Here is a 14,585-nt window from a genome sequence, read left to right as displayed (position 1 = left end):
CAGCACTCTCAAAGTGTTAGATGAAGTGTTTGCAGCATGGGGTGTTCCCAATGAGTTGAAAACAGACAATGGACCTCCTTTCAATGGACACGAGTTCAGTGCATTTGCAAAACATTTGGACTTCAAACATAGGAAAGTTACACCTCTATGGCCACAGGCGAATGGCACCATTGAAAGATTTATGGCCACACTCAAAAAGACGTTTCAACAAGCCACTGCTGAAAAACGGGATCTGCAAGCCGCTTTGAATGAAGTCCTCAGAGCGTACAGAACAACCCCTCATGCGACCACTGGGAAGTGCCCTGCAACCCTGATGCTCGGGCGTCCTATGAAGAATCGCATTCCAACCTGGGAGGGAGCACTGCGACCTGTGTCGCCCCTCCGAAGTCATCAAGAGGTAATGGAGACGGACAGCCGCAACAAGGACAAGATGAAAACATATGTGGACACCAAGAGGAGAGCAAAATCACCATCCCTGTGTGAGGGAGATTGCGTCATTGTCAAGCAAGAACAACAAAGAAAGACTGACTGTCGCTTTCAAGCTGAACCATTGCTGGTCACCCAACAGAAGGGCACCATGATAACAGCTGAGTCCGACCAACGACAGATCACGAGAAACGTATCACACTTTAAGAAATGCACTCCAGACATGAGAGAAGCCATGACAAGAATGACTGGAGTGTCCGCCTCTGAAGAGCATGACCAGCCTAACCAGGAGAACGAGAACCAGACAAGAGACTCTCCCGTGGACACGATAACTGAAAGTCGAACCGTGTCCGCACGGCCCCGCCGAGATATCCAACAACCAAAAAGACTTATTGAAGAAATTTGAGCCAATTTACTGTTGTTGTTATTTTGTCAAGAAAGGGGGGAGATGTTATGTAGTCAGCAGTCTAGTAGTTGGGTGGGCGGAGCTAGAGGGGACCAGGGGAAGAGGAGGAGCGTAGGCAGGAAAGGGGTAGATAGTGTAGGGACCTGGACGAGACAAGAAGTGCCTAATAAAGGTGGTGTTTGAATAACCATCCCTGTGTCCTGGTATGATTGATTAGGACACGACAAGCACCAAGTCTCTATCCGTGTCCTGTGAGGAGCGCGTCTTTGTCACATTGGTCTGACAAATCAGCGAGCGCTAGTATCAAATTAAATATTACTTCGCATCACACCGCTCAGCCATCTGTGAGAGCAACAAGTTGTTTTTTCTCAAAAATGTCTCCTACCATCTGCTTTCCTTTGTGCCTGTTCTTCGTCTGCTTCTACAGTCGTCATCACCACAGAGTGTATTTTCTAATGACTCTCCACTTTTGTCAGTTTACTGCCATCATGTGGCTATTTGTGGTACTTCATTTTAAGCAGCATGTCTCAATAGTTTCATTCCTACTGGCACATCATTGATTTCTTATGTGATGTGCACACAAATGTAATCTCAGGTGCAATTCTTCAACATCTTGCATATGACAGTGCAGATCTATATTCCAGTGATTTGCACACTTTTCACATTTCAGTGCAGATCTATATTCCAGTGATTTGCACACTTTTCACATTTCAGTGCAGATCTATATTTCAGTGATTTGCACACTTGATTGTATGCAAACTCCTCTGCGATTTGCACACATCCGTTTTCTGGCACACAGTCACATTTTTTTTCAGTGCAGATTTACATTTTAGTGATTTGCACACACACACATATATATATATATTACCTACTGGCGATCGCCAGTAGGTAGTTATAGTTAGGATCTACTTTCCATAGGAAATAAGCAACATTCTATTGGGAATAACTTTGGCGCCGGTGGACGAATCTTCGCAAATTTCTCAAAGTTCGTGGCCCGCTCTGCTCCGCTCCTTCCCTGAAAATGTGGGGGGGATTTGTCAAGCGGAGGCCGAGATAAAAGGGGGGCCCCACAACGTGTTTTCTCCATGTTAATTTCCATAGGGCGGTCGAACTCATTTTTAGCCCGAACGGCTGAATGGATTTCCACCAAACTTGGCAAAATTGTAGGGTCTGGTACCCTGATGTGCCTTTGCTATGTCTCAAGATATATGCTCCAGTGGTTTTTACGAAAATTAACTTTGAAAAAATATATATTGGGCTACATTGGGCTATATATATGTTAGAGCCCAAATGTAGCCCAATGTAGCCCAAAGATGGCCACCGGAGACAAAAAAAAACAAATGTAGCCCAAATATCAGCCAGATGTAGCCCAACTATAGCCCAATGACAGAATGTCCCAGAGTGTTCTAAAGAACAACTAGAGCGCTAACAGTCTTACTTATGACAAAAGTATGGCACACCTGAAGTCATCTTGATTGGAATAAAGTGTTAACACTTACAACATTTAATTTGCAAAGGAAGAAAATGAGGGGGTTCATTTTGCCATAGAAATTATGATTAGTGCTGAAGAAAGAAAAATTAGGGCACATTTTGAGTGACTTCTCAAATCCTCTTTTATTTCATTAAAAAAATTCTGATATGCAGTCTCCCAAGATGGCCACCAGAGACAAAAGAGCCCAAATATCAGCCAGATATCACTGCTCTTTTCTTACCCTTCCACCCCCGTTCCTTTACTACATTTTCTTTGAATATCTACATTCCCCATGTTCACTCTCCTTCTCCTCACTCTCCTTCCCCACACTCACCTTCTTTCAGTCCCCCTACTTCACTTCCTTTCTCCTCTCATACCTTTCTGTTCTTTCTTACTCATTTTCCTTTCCTTTATCAATGCACTCCACTTCACTTACTCTTTTTCATTTTTTTAAGAATATAGCTCTTTGATGAGAATTAGAGGTAGTTCTGAAAAGAACTTTTTTTTTTCTTCTTTTTTCTTTTTTTAGAACAAAAACAAAAACAGGGAATGGAAACTGCTCAACAGGAGCAAAAAAAACAAAAAAATTAGGGCTGGGAACGGCAGCGATGGTTCTCCAATGCTCGAACCATGAGCAGAACACTTTGCTCCCCAAAGGTAAGTAGCTGATCGCACTATCTGCATTTCAGGACGCCTTTGTTGAATGCAGGCTGAATGTTTGGAACCAGCTCTTGCGATCGCCCCCTCACTGAAGTAGTTGCTCCTCCGGTGGATGTAGAGGCCCCATCACTGGGAACCTCTTGTGCCAGAGCCCTGACACTTTCCCGGGCAAAATTCTGGGGGTGCCTCCTCTCCACATGGCGAAGCATTGTGGAGTTCCCAAAAGAATATTTCTTTGTGGGGTCACCCCGTGACAGGACTGTGTGGCAGATCCTGCACTCCACTTTTGGAGCATTGACCTTCTTCTGGTCATCTGGTATGGAAAAAAAATTCCAGATGAAATGCTCTTTGACCTTCGGCTGAGGAGGCTCTTCATCAATGAATTCAGGCTAATCTTCACTGCTGGATGGTCTGGCAGCCATGATTATCCAAGAAAGATTGAAGAGAAAAAAGGCAGGTCTTTCAGTCACAAAAGTGAAAGAAGAAGTGAAGGAAATGGGTGGGGATTTCATTCTTTGTAAAAAAAAACTGTAAGCAACCAATGAAAAGTGTTATTTTAAGGTCACATGACTTGATGCGCTGACACTGCGTGCACCGGAGCGCTTCCGGGGGCGCATACGCGGCGCGAACGTAGGCGCTTCTGGGGCGCATACGCGGCGCGAACGTAGGCGCTTCCGGGGCGCATACGCGGCGCGAACGTAGGCGCATACGCGGCGCGAACGTAGGTGCTTCCGGGGGCGCTTACGCGGCGCGCCGAAGTGACGTTTTGATAGTTTCACGGAAATGTAAAATTATTTTAATTTCCTTATTCAAAAAAACTGCTTTTATATGTATGGTACTAAATGTCTTGCGTTATTACTTACTTTTCATTCATATTTTTTTACACAAACGCTTTCCGGAGACCTTACCGGTGCGCGGACCCAGAGCGCCCCAAGAAAAAATGATTAAAAAAAATTAAAAAAATATTATTATAAAAAAAAATAATACTAATTAATACTCACACAAAAAAGCAAATAAAAAAAAATCGTAGGGGACAAACTCGATATAGAAAGGAATTAGCATTTAAAAAACCTATGAAATTCACTGAAAAAACCATAGGTTTCACACTAGTTATAATTAGGAATTAGCATTTAAAAAACCTATTAAATTCACTGAAAAAACCATAGGTTTCACACCAGTTATAGTTAGCTGGAAATTTTACTGACATAAAACCATTGAAATTCCCACTTTATAGTTAGTTGGACTCACTATAACTTGCGCGCCTGCAATGCACTGCTGATGACGTCACATATTATATCCCTCATGACATGGTCCACAGTGACCATCCTTGTGACAGAGTGACAGACCTCCTTTCAGTGTAATGTAACCCTTGAAACACATATTCAAAAATAGAAACAAAAATTAAAAAAAAATAGAGATACCCATACCAGTTTCAACAACCAATTCAGTAATACCACCATCTATATACACATCCACTCATTCACCAACAGTTCTATATGGTCACTCATACATATATTCACTCATCATATGTAGTGAAACACCTATACATCCTGTTACACACCGACAGTCATCCAAAAGTTACTCACACACATAATCACACATGCAAATAAACTATTGACCATCCATTTATTTGCATATACAGCTTTACACACACTACCACCTTACTTCTAAGGAAACTTACACATTCTTACTCTCTTAAACAATCACTTATAGAAACACATACTTATTTAAACAGGAACTCTCACAATCTCTCACTCTCACATATACTCACTTATATACATCAATACTCACATATACTAGATTAAAACATATGTAGTTACTGATAAAGACACTAGTGAGACAGTCATTCACTCACTAACACACACATATACACACTCATCCACCCATACAGTCCTGCACATATGCTGTCTTCAAAACACATACAAACAGTGAGTCAGTCATTGATGCATCTATGTGCTAAGTAATACCCCCACCAAACCATACAGACACTCATACTGATACTAAAAAATATAAAACAACTAAAAAAGAATTTAAAAAAAACAGTGACACCATCCTTGTGATCGAGTGGCAGACCTCCTTTCAGTGTAATGTAACACTTGAAACACATATTCAAAAATAGAAACTAAAATATAAAACATATTGATTTTTCAGAAAGACACACATTCCCTGGATGGTGTCATCAGTGATGTCATGAGTGATGTCACTGACCATGTCATGAGTGATGTAATATGTGACGTCATCAGCAGTGCATTGCAGGCGCTCAAGTTATAGTGAGTCCAACTAACTATAATGTGGGAATTTCAATGGTTTTATGTCAGTAAAATTTCCAGCTAACTATAACTGGTGTGAAACCTATGGTTTTTTCAGTGAATTATATATATATATATATATATATATATATATATATATATATATATATATATATATATATATATAAAATTTTATCTCTTTCTCTTCTTCATCGGTAATTTGCTCATTTCAGCACAAAAAATAAGCAGAGCATTTCACCTCCAGTACCTTTCCTGCAAGAACCAGGTGAACCTATACTACAAGGGAAATTGTGGATTCGTTCTTTTAATACTTACTTAATAGCTATTGATGCTATGAAATTTAAACCGGATAGAAAAAAAGGTCTGATGTACTATCACTTAGGAGTTGAAGGACAAAACATTTTTGAGCATTTACCTGATATAGATGAAACTGATCTTGATGAGAAGCAAATTGCTACTGCTCAATTGGATAAATATTTTTCAAAGTCCAAAAATCTTGTTGTTTATAGGTTTAAATTCTTTACACGAGTACAGAAATCTACAGAAAGCACTGACTATCATGTTACTGCTTTAAAAGTACTAGCTACAACTTGTGAGTTTGAAGATTTTACGTCACATTTGATAAGGGATCAACTTGTAGTCAGATGTAATTCCAAGAAAATATAAGAGCGTCTTCTTACGTGTAAGAAACCATCCTTAGATAAAGCTGTTGACATAGCTAGAAGTATTGAGGGTTCATGTCAAGATGTGACATTTTTGGAAGATTCATTTAGCAAAACTACTATTTCAGGTGCTGTCATCAATAAATCTTCTTCTAATTCTCATAAAAGTGATATCAAGAATAACAAAACTGTTTTTAAAGCTACATCCCAAACTGCACACCCATCTTCTCAAACTCGCAAAATCAGTTGTTTCAGATGTGGCTCACCTAACCATGTTTCCACTTTCAAATATTGTCCTGCCCTTGGACAACAATGTAAAAAATGTGGAAAGGTGGGTCATTTTTCCAAAGCTTGAAGAGGTGGCAGGTTTAACCATGGAGGTAGATTTAACAATGCTAATACTGTCCGTTGTGTAGTTAAAGATGACAGCAATTGTGATACTCTGGTTAAAGAGTTATCAGTAGGTGTCAGAAGTATTAAACAAGACAAAATGTCTTCAATTCCTGACCCAGAAATCGAAGTTTGGATTAATGGTATTTCCATTATGCTCCTACTAGATACTAGAGCTCGTATCACTATCATAGATCATATCAAATATGCACAGTCTTGGAGTTCACAGCATTTACTGCCTCCGAATGTCATTACTGTGGCTTTTGAGGTCAGTAAAGTGGATTTGATGGGATATTTTTGGTCATCTATTACATTACTTCTCTATAAGTGGAAACATTTATGTAGCATGCAAAGGTATTAATGTCTTAGGCCTTATTCATCAAGCTGAGTTTAACTTAACCATTAGACCTGGTTTGAAAAATGCCATTACTATTTAAAAACATGATGTTAAATCTGTTACTAATATTGACATTGATTGGGAAAATAAATTTCCTGAAGACTTTCAAAATAAATTAGGAAAAATTTCAAAGTTTGTATATTCTTTTAAAGTTAAACAAGATGTTGCACTTGTCAAACACAAATTGCGCAATATACCTTTTAGTGTCAGGAAAGAACTAACAGATATGCTTTCGGACATGTGTACGCAAGGCATCATCGAAAAAACTAGAGGGTACATTATGGCTTTCTCCCATAGTTTTGGCAAAGAAAATGACAGGTGAACTGAGAATGTGTGTTGTTTTAAGAAGTGTTAATGAGGCTATCTGGGTAGATAATTTTCCTTTGCCCAGCATTGAAGACTTAAAAAAAATAAAAAATTATAAAGTTTTCAATCAATAACAACAATAGGCAGAATTCATTCTTTAGCACAGCATACAGAAGACACGGTAGTAGTGCATGACAACAATACGACAATCAGGTATATCCCAGTTACATACAGTGAGATGACAATGTAGATAACATCTGCTAAGGAGGTGGCAGACAAAAAAATTACATTAGATAGTGTCAGAATGAGCTAATACATATCCATTGAACGGGCCCCAAAAGTCTTGTGGTCTAGAGGCTTGCTGCAATTCTTCCCCATAACACAGCAATTGGTCATGACTATAAGCAACATCTTCAAGCCATTGTGCCAGCTGGGGCGCAGGCTTACCATCCCAATGCATAGAGACTCTTTGTTGCGCTAACAGACACATGGCAACAAGCTTTCGATTAACAGATTTAAGCTTTAACACATACCCCAAGAGGCAGACAGTCATATCACAGGGTACAGGCTCCCCAACCATTTCTCCTGTATTAGTCTCAAATTACTATTGGCCACATATTGACCCGTTATTTTGCAACAGGACTTCCATTGATCCTCAGTGAGTGGCTGAGGAAGCACATCATTTTAGCGCCCCATGGACCCCAGTGTGATATCCAGTTCATCAGCTTGTGAAGCATTGTACAGACTGGTAATCCATTTAGTTCAAAGAGGGGAGGAATATAGTATCTGCAACGCTGTTAGCGTGGGGGGTTCAGCAGGAAATTCAGGATATAACACCCTAATCGCAGCCCTCAAGCGACTATATATAAACGTCGCCATTGCAGGCCTTGTATCCACACCCAAGGATATCTGTATGCTAAGAAATGTACCGGTAGTGTACATATCCACCATAGTATGTATCCCTGCCTCATGCAATACCGCAAGCAAGCCAGGTTCTCTGGATACAGATATCCCATCATGATGCATAAGCGGCATGGACGGTGCATATAGTGGCAATCTCGCAGCACGCTTTCCAAGGTCCCTCCAGGCCTGTGCTGTACATTGCACTGTGTCTATCTCGCCTTTCTCAAAGACAGACGTGCTATTAACTATCATCGCTTGCAAGGGTATCGGTCGCACCGCCCCAGCCTCAACCGCAACATGCGGCGTGAAGGGAAGCGCACTCTGCCAAAAAAAAGCGTACTGCGCTTGCGCACATAAATAATACAGATGCATGTCAGGCACCGTAAAGCCCCCTCTCTCTTAAGGACATAGGACCTCCCAGCTAATACGTGGCTTCCCCCCCCCCCCAAACCAGAGTAATCAATAAGCCGCATAGTGTAGTAAAGAAATGAGATTTCAGCACTATGGGTATAGTAGCGAAGTAGTATAAAAATTTAGGTAGGACTACCATTTGAAGCAAGGCCACCTGGTCCGAAAAAGTCAGGGGCAGACAGATCCAACGAGCTACCTGCTGTTCTAACCGGGTAATCGCAATACCATCGTTTTCACTGATGACACATTGTGGGTCTTTGTGCACCCACACACCCAAATATTTAACAGGGTCGTCACTCCACATTAAGGGGAACTCCAGCCCATGGCGCTGTGTGGGCGTCGTCAAAGAGAACACCACTGACTTATCCCAATTGATCCCTAGCCCACAGTGCCATTCAAATCTGAGATATTCCCTGATAAGTTGCTCTAAGTGCACTACTGGTTCTCGCATGTACAAAACCATATCATCGGCGTACAAGGACACCGCTAATGGTCTTTGATGAAAGCGCAACGCCGCCTTGGCATGCCGCTGTCGCAATATACAAGCTAAAGGTTTCAGCACTACAGCGAAAAATAAAGGCGACAGTGGACATCCCTGTCGTGTCCCACACCTAATTGGGAAGGGGTCCGATGTCCTACCACCCTAGCCACAGGTTGTTCATACAGCAGATTGATCCAATTAGTGTAAATATAGGGGTCCCCCATACAATGTAGTACTGCTATCATGTACCGCCAGGAGATGGAATCGAAAGCCTTCGCGGCGTCTAAAAGTACTGCCGCTGCCGGCAGAGTGGGCTCTATAAGATGCAAGAAAGCAAATAGCGTGCATATGTTGTGAGCAGTGGAGCGTGCCGGTACAGAACCGGACTGGTCCGGCAACAATATGACAGGCAATAACAGCTGCTACCTCGTGGCCAGGACCTTCGCGAGTATTTTGACATCCGTATTCATTAATGATAACGGACGGTAGGACTCGCATTTCTCAGAGTCTTTTCCAGGCTACAATAAGGTTACAATCAAAGCCTCCCGAAGCGTACCTCGTAACACATGCTGTTCATAGGCCTCCTCAAACATAGCATGCAATTGCGGCACCAATAACTCTGCGTATTCCTACTAAAACTCCGCAGGGAGTCCATCCGTGCCCCTAGTCCTTCCATTTGGTAAAGCCCTAATCGCATCCTGGATTTGTCCACCATAATGGGATGCATTAAAAAATCCTGCTACCCCTTGGAAAGCCACACCAAGGCTATGTCCTCAAGATATTGAGCTATCTCCTCTTCCCGGGCTGTCTGCCTGGCTTGGTATATGTCCGTGTAATATCGGACAAAAGTTGTAAGGATACCCGCAGTGTCGCAATGTCGATAGTCCCCATCCACAACAGATTGTATCACTCTATTTTTGGTCAAGGGTCCCCTGATCTTGTCTAGAACTCTGCCTGGCCATCCGCCCTCGTCATCATACATAGCCCTCCAAAGACGCAATAAGTGCCTAACCGCAGAGTCTGCGAGGTCATTGTACTCAGTAACTTTCTACTTGATTGACGCCAGAATCTGTGCATCCAATGTCATGTCATGCTGACGTTCAAGAGCTATCAGGTCTTGTTGTAATTGCTTCATAGATCCTCGTATCGATTTTAAGACACCTGTCTGCAATGCTATGCACACCCCTCGCAGCGTCACTTTAAACGCTTCCCATATTGTGCTCAAACTATCAACTGAGCCGAGATTTTCTTCAAAAAAGTTAGCAATAGCTTCACGCACTTCCTCCCGGAACACCTGATCTTGTAATGCCGAGGCCTGTAGCCGCCACTGAAACTGAGGAGGGGTGTAAGTAGGTATAAGCATTTGAAACAGGGATGAGGAATGATCAGATAGCATTCTAGGTAAATGATGGGCTTTCAGGATGAATGAATTCACCGCATCTGTAAGTAACCAGTAATCTAGCCCTGACCAAGAACGCTGTGCATACGAATGACACGTACGTTCCCTCTGTTCCGGATGCCTCAGCCTCCAAACATCTATAAGAGACAGCACTCGCATGCCATTCTTAACCGCTTGTGTAGCTTTTTTGATTACAGGGTTTGCATCAGATTGCCGATCCATTGTTAAATCCAAAACCACATTAAGTTCCCCCCCACAGACAATGGGAGCCGGAGGCAGACGATAGACCTTATTCCAGACTCCCTCATAAAAATCAGGGTCATCGACATTAGGACCGTATAGATTAAGCAAAGTCAATGTCATTCCACATAACTTCCCCTGCACAATGAGATACCTGCCGTTAGCGTCTACTTCCACATGAGTCGCCTGGAAGGGACAGCCTTTCTTAATCAGAATCATAACACCTCTGGCATATGAGGAATAGCTGGAGGCCCATTTAACTCCAGCCCATTCTGTGGCCACCTTCTCTGCTGTTTGCTTTGTCAAATGGGTCTCCTGCAGAAACGCCACTTGGACATTATGTCTGTCAAGGTACGCAAGCACCTGCTTTGTTTTTTCGGGGCAATTAAGGCCCCTAACATTCCATGTAATCCACAAAAGCTTGCCTGCCTCAGCCATCATCCACAGTAGCCTCAGGTGTCACGTCACAGTGTGTCAGTGCATGCAATCCATACAATACGTTCTGCTGGCATGCTGAATTCTGAATCGCCTAGTAATGCATATAAACAAACACCCATTCAACCTCCCAACTCACTCAGGTATCCCAATCATACCCCGCAGCCCCATCAATGAAAACACAAGAAAACACCCACCATAAGCAGGAACCCTGCTCATACCCTATGAACAAAAGTAGAACTGCTTGGGGAATTCCCTTTCGGAGGCCGCTAGTAGCCCAAGTGTCGCCACATTGGTATATAGGGGTGTCAATGCCAGAGGCATAGCCCCCTTCAGCCTAGGAAGCTGTAATACACTATATCGAAACTATAACATACTTAATCAAGTTTACAGCATTCATTAGTAGCTCACAGTCCACTGCAGCGTGTCTATGCGTTTCCAAGTCCTGCAATCCATAACAGGTATAGCATCAGCGAATAATACATACAATGTAGTATTACAATATCAATAATGAATAGAAAAAAAACGAGCACATCACGGAACAAATGACAGTCTCCAGTAACTTAGCAATGGGTCAAGCAGCAGAGGGAAAGGATAAGACAGAGATCAGGACCCATCCTCAGGTCGTGCCACATTCCCAAAGCGAGGTGTACAGATTCCAGCTAGTTGGTTAAGGCCCACTCCTGGCAATACATATACAACATTGAACTACAAAAGAGTTTCATATAGCAAAGCAGTTACCACACGTGCTCCAAACTGCAGCTCAACCAAGTTATTGAAGCAATCCATAAAGCCCTTGAGAACCCATCACTACTCAGTGCCCGTTTCACCACCTTCTGCCATTGACAAGGTTGTACGCTCAATTTGCTTGATGTAGCTCATAGCATCCTTCGGAGTAGTGAAGATTTTTGGTTTGCTGCCATGCTGTATCTTGAGCCAGGCCGCTAGAGCATCGCATATTGAATTTCCAGGGGCTGCAACCTCTTTTTTACTAGTTGAAACTCCCGCCTGGCCTGGTGGGCTGCTGTCGTGAAGTCCGGGAAGAGCTGTATCTCCATGCCCTGATACGTCGTAGTGCCCATCTCTCTTGCCATCCGGAGTGTCACATCCTGATCCCTATAGTTGAGGAGCTTAGTTATGATTGGGCGGGGAGGAGCCCTTGGGATCGGGCGCGGCTCAAGGGACCGATGCTCCCACTCCACCACCAGCGTGTTGGAGCAATTTTCAGCCCCAAACAGAGTCTTTAACATGTCTTCCACATATAGCTCCATTTGTACGATGTTTGTGGACTCCGGTACACCAAGAATGGGCAAATTATTGTGCCTGGACCTGGCCTCTAAGTCTTCGTTCTTGGCATTAATCACCGCAATGAGCTTCTCCATCTGCGCGCATGACTTTGTGATAACCTCCACTTTGTCCTCCGAGTTAGAGATTCGTTATTCAGCCTCGGTGATGCGCGTTGCATGTTTATTGAGCTTGGTCGCCATACTGTCCATATGCAAATTTAGCAAGTCAATTTTGCAATCGTTGGTCTGCAAGCTCTGTTGCATTGCCAGCATCATCCGCTCAAGCTTACTGATCCCAGCGGCCTCCACCTTGACCTCAGTGTCGGACATGACTTGCAGGGCAGTTTTCTTGAGGCGCTTCGATTCAAATGTTAGCTTGGGCTGTACCTGCTTATCATGCTTGCCCATTTTTGCAATATGATAGGATATAGGTGGCAGGAGAGGGTCAAGGGCAGCATTTGCACACCAGGGCCCCTATCGAGCTGCACACAGTGCCAAGATATACTTGTAGTTGCCAGCGCCACTATAGCGGGAGGTGGGGTGGCAAGCTCGGCCAAGAGTATCCAAAAAGGGCCGCAAGCACCACCAATCAATGCAGCAGCAAGTTCATATACAGCTCAGTCCCATTATCCGCAACCAAGCTGACAGCATACACTTTTGGCAGTGCACCCTACAGCTCTACAAGCAGCTATCACTGAAGTCAAAATGGCGCCTACCACAACAAGTGTCCTATATGAGTAAAGTAGTGTGGCTCACTGGTTAGAGGCGGCAGACCCGAGAGCAGAGGACGGCCCGGGACCAGGGTTCGATTCCCGACGCGGCAGGTTTCTGGACCAGGGTCAGCGGACTCGATAATTCTCTCGCCTCGGTGCCCACTCTGATCAGCGATCACACTCGGCAACTCTGGGCATTAGCTTGCCTCATCTTCACTAACGGCCCCACCAGACCGCCGGGGATGCCTGGTCTCACCCTGGAGATACCCACTAAGGGACCATCTCTCAGGGAAGCCAGGAAGGGTTTCGCAGCGGTCGAAGCGCGGAGATACTCCTCCGGGAGTCGATCCTAGCGCTATATAAACCTGCAATTAATATGTGGAGCAATCAGTGCACAATGTCCAGTGCTGTCGTCTGTGACCACAACGTTAGGATAATGTCAGCAGCACAGCCGGTGGTCAGGAAGGAGTACAGTGCGTCGTTCCATGCCCCCCATTCAATTGTGGGAGCAAGGCATAAAATGGCAGACCTTCCGTCTCAGTCCGAAGAGCCAGCGCCACCAGTCCCGGCGTCCCCGCCACGCTCACTCTCCGCCTCCACCAGCGGGCAGGCGCTCCCAACACCCGCAAAGGCAGTCCAGCAAGCAGTCACCCGCTCTCAGAAGCTGCGCAGCAGGTCAGCTATCCGCAGGGATCGCCAGCACCGAAGCTGCTCCACAATGCACTCACCCACCATAGCGCGGCCGTGACAGGGGTGCCGGGGTCGTCCACCGCCCCGCAGTTCAAGGCAATCAACACAGCCGGCCGACGCACCCTCCACAGTGCTCCACTCCGCAAGCCAGCAGGAATCGCTCCACAATCCGCAGGCGAGCAGTGCAATCCGATGACACACTGGCGTGAATGCACGCCTCACGCCGCCATTTGGGAAGTGTCGCAGAGGCCCAGGTCCAATCCTCCGAAGTTCCCTAACAGCGTGCTGGATGCTTCAATCACCACTTGGACCACAGCAAATGATCGCCCTCAGCTAGGGATTGCTCTTCCATTGCGGCGGACTGGAGGAAGCAGCCGTAGAAGGCAGGATAATGTAAGGATTGTGGGCCCTAACCAGCAGAGCTGCACTAGTGTGCAGCCATCGTGCTCAGGGCTCTCTAGCAACCCCGCCCAGGATTGAAGATTTAATGACAAAAAATGTGGACGATCCAATTTGTTCACTAAGATAGATCTCAGATCCACTTATCATCAAGTGGAATTAGACAAGGCTTCTCGTCATCTCACTGCCTTTGTCACACCCGATGGCACTTTTCAGTTTTGTAGGATGCCTCTTGGCATAGCTTTAGCGTCAGCTGTTTTTCAATGACTAATGTCTGAAATGTTTCTTGGTATTTCCCAAGTAGCTGTCTTCCAAGATGATATTTTATTATTCACTAAGTGTGAGTCTGAACATGATCTTCTATTAACAAAAGTTATGGGTATACTTCAATCTAGGGGCGCTACATTGAGAAGAAACATATGCATCTTCAAAGCTAAAGAGATTGAATATCTAGTACTTCTTTTTCTACTCAAGGGGTCAAACCTAAGCCTTGTCGTGTCAAGAGTATTACAGATGCACCATCTCCCAAAAACAAAGAACAGTTACTTTCCTTCCTAGTCATGTGTGAATTTCACGAACATTTAAAAACAATTTGTCAATCTATCAGAATGTTTTAGACCTTTGTTAAAGAAAAATGCAG

Source organism: Lissotriton vulgaris, chromosome 7, assembly GCF_964263255.1.
Source record: "Lissotriton vulgaris chromosome 7, aLisVul1.2, whole genome shotgun sequence".
NCBI lineage: Eukaryota > Metazoa > Chordata > Amphibia > Caudata > Salamandridae > Lissotriton > Lissotriton vulgaris.
The sequence above is the reverse complement of the archived record's forward strand: the minus strand, read 5'-3'. Positions refer to the sequence as shown.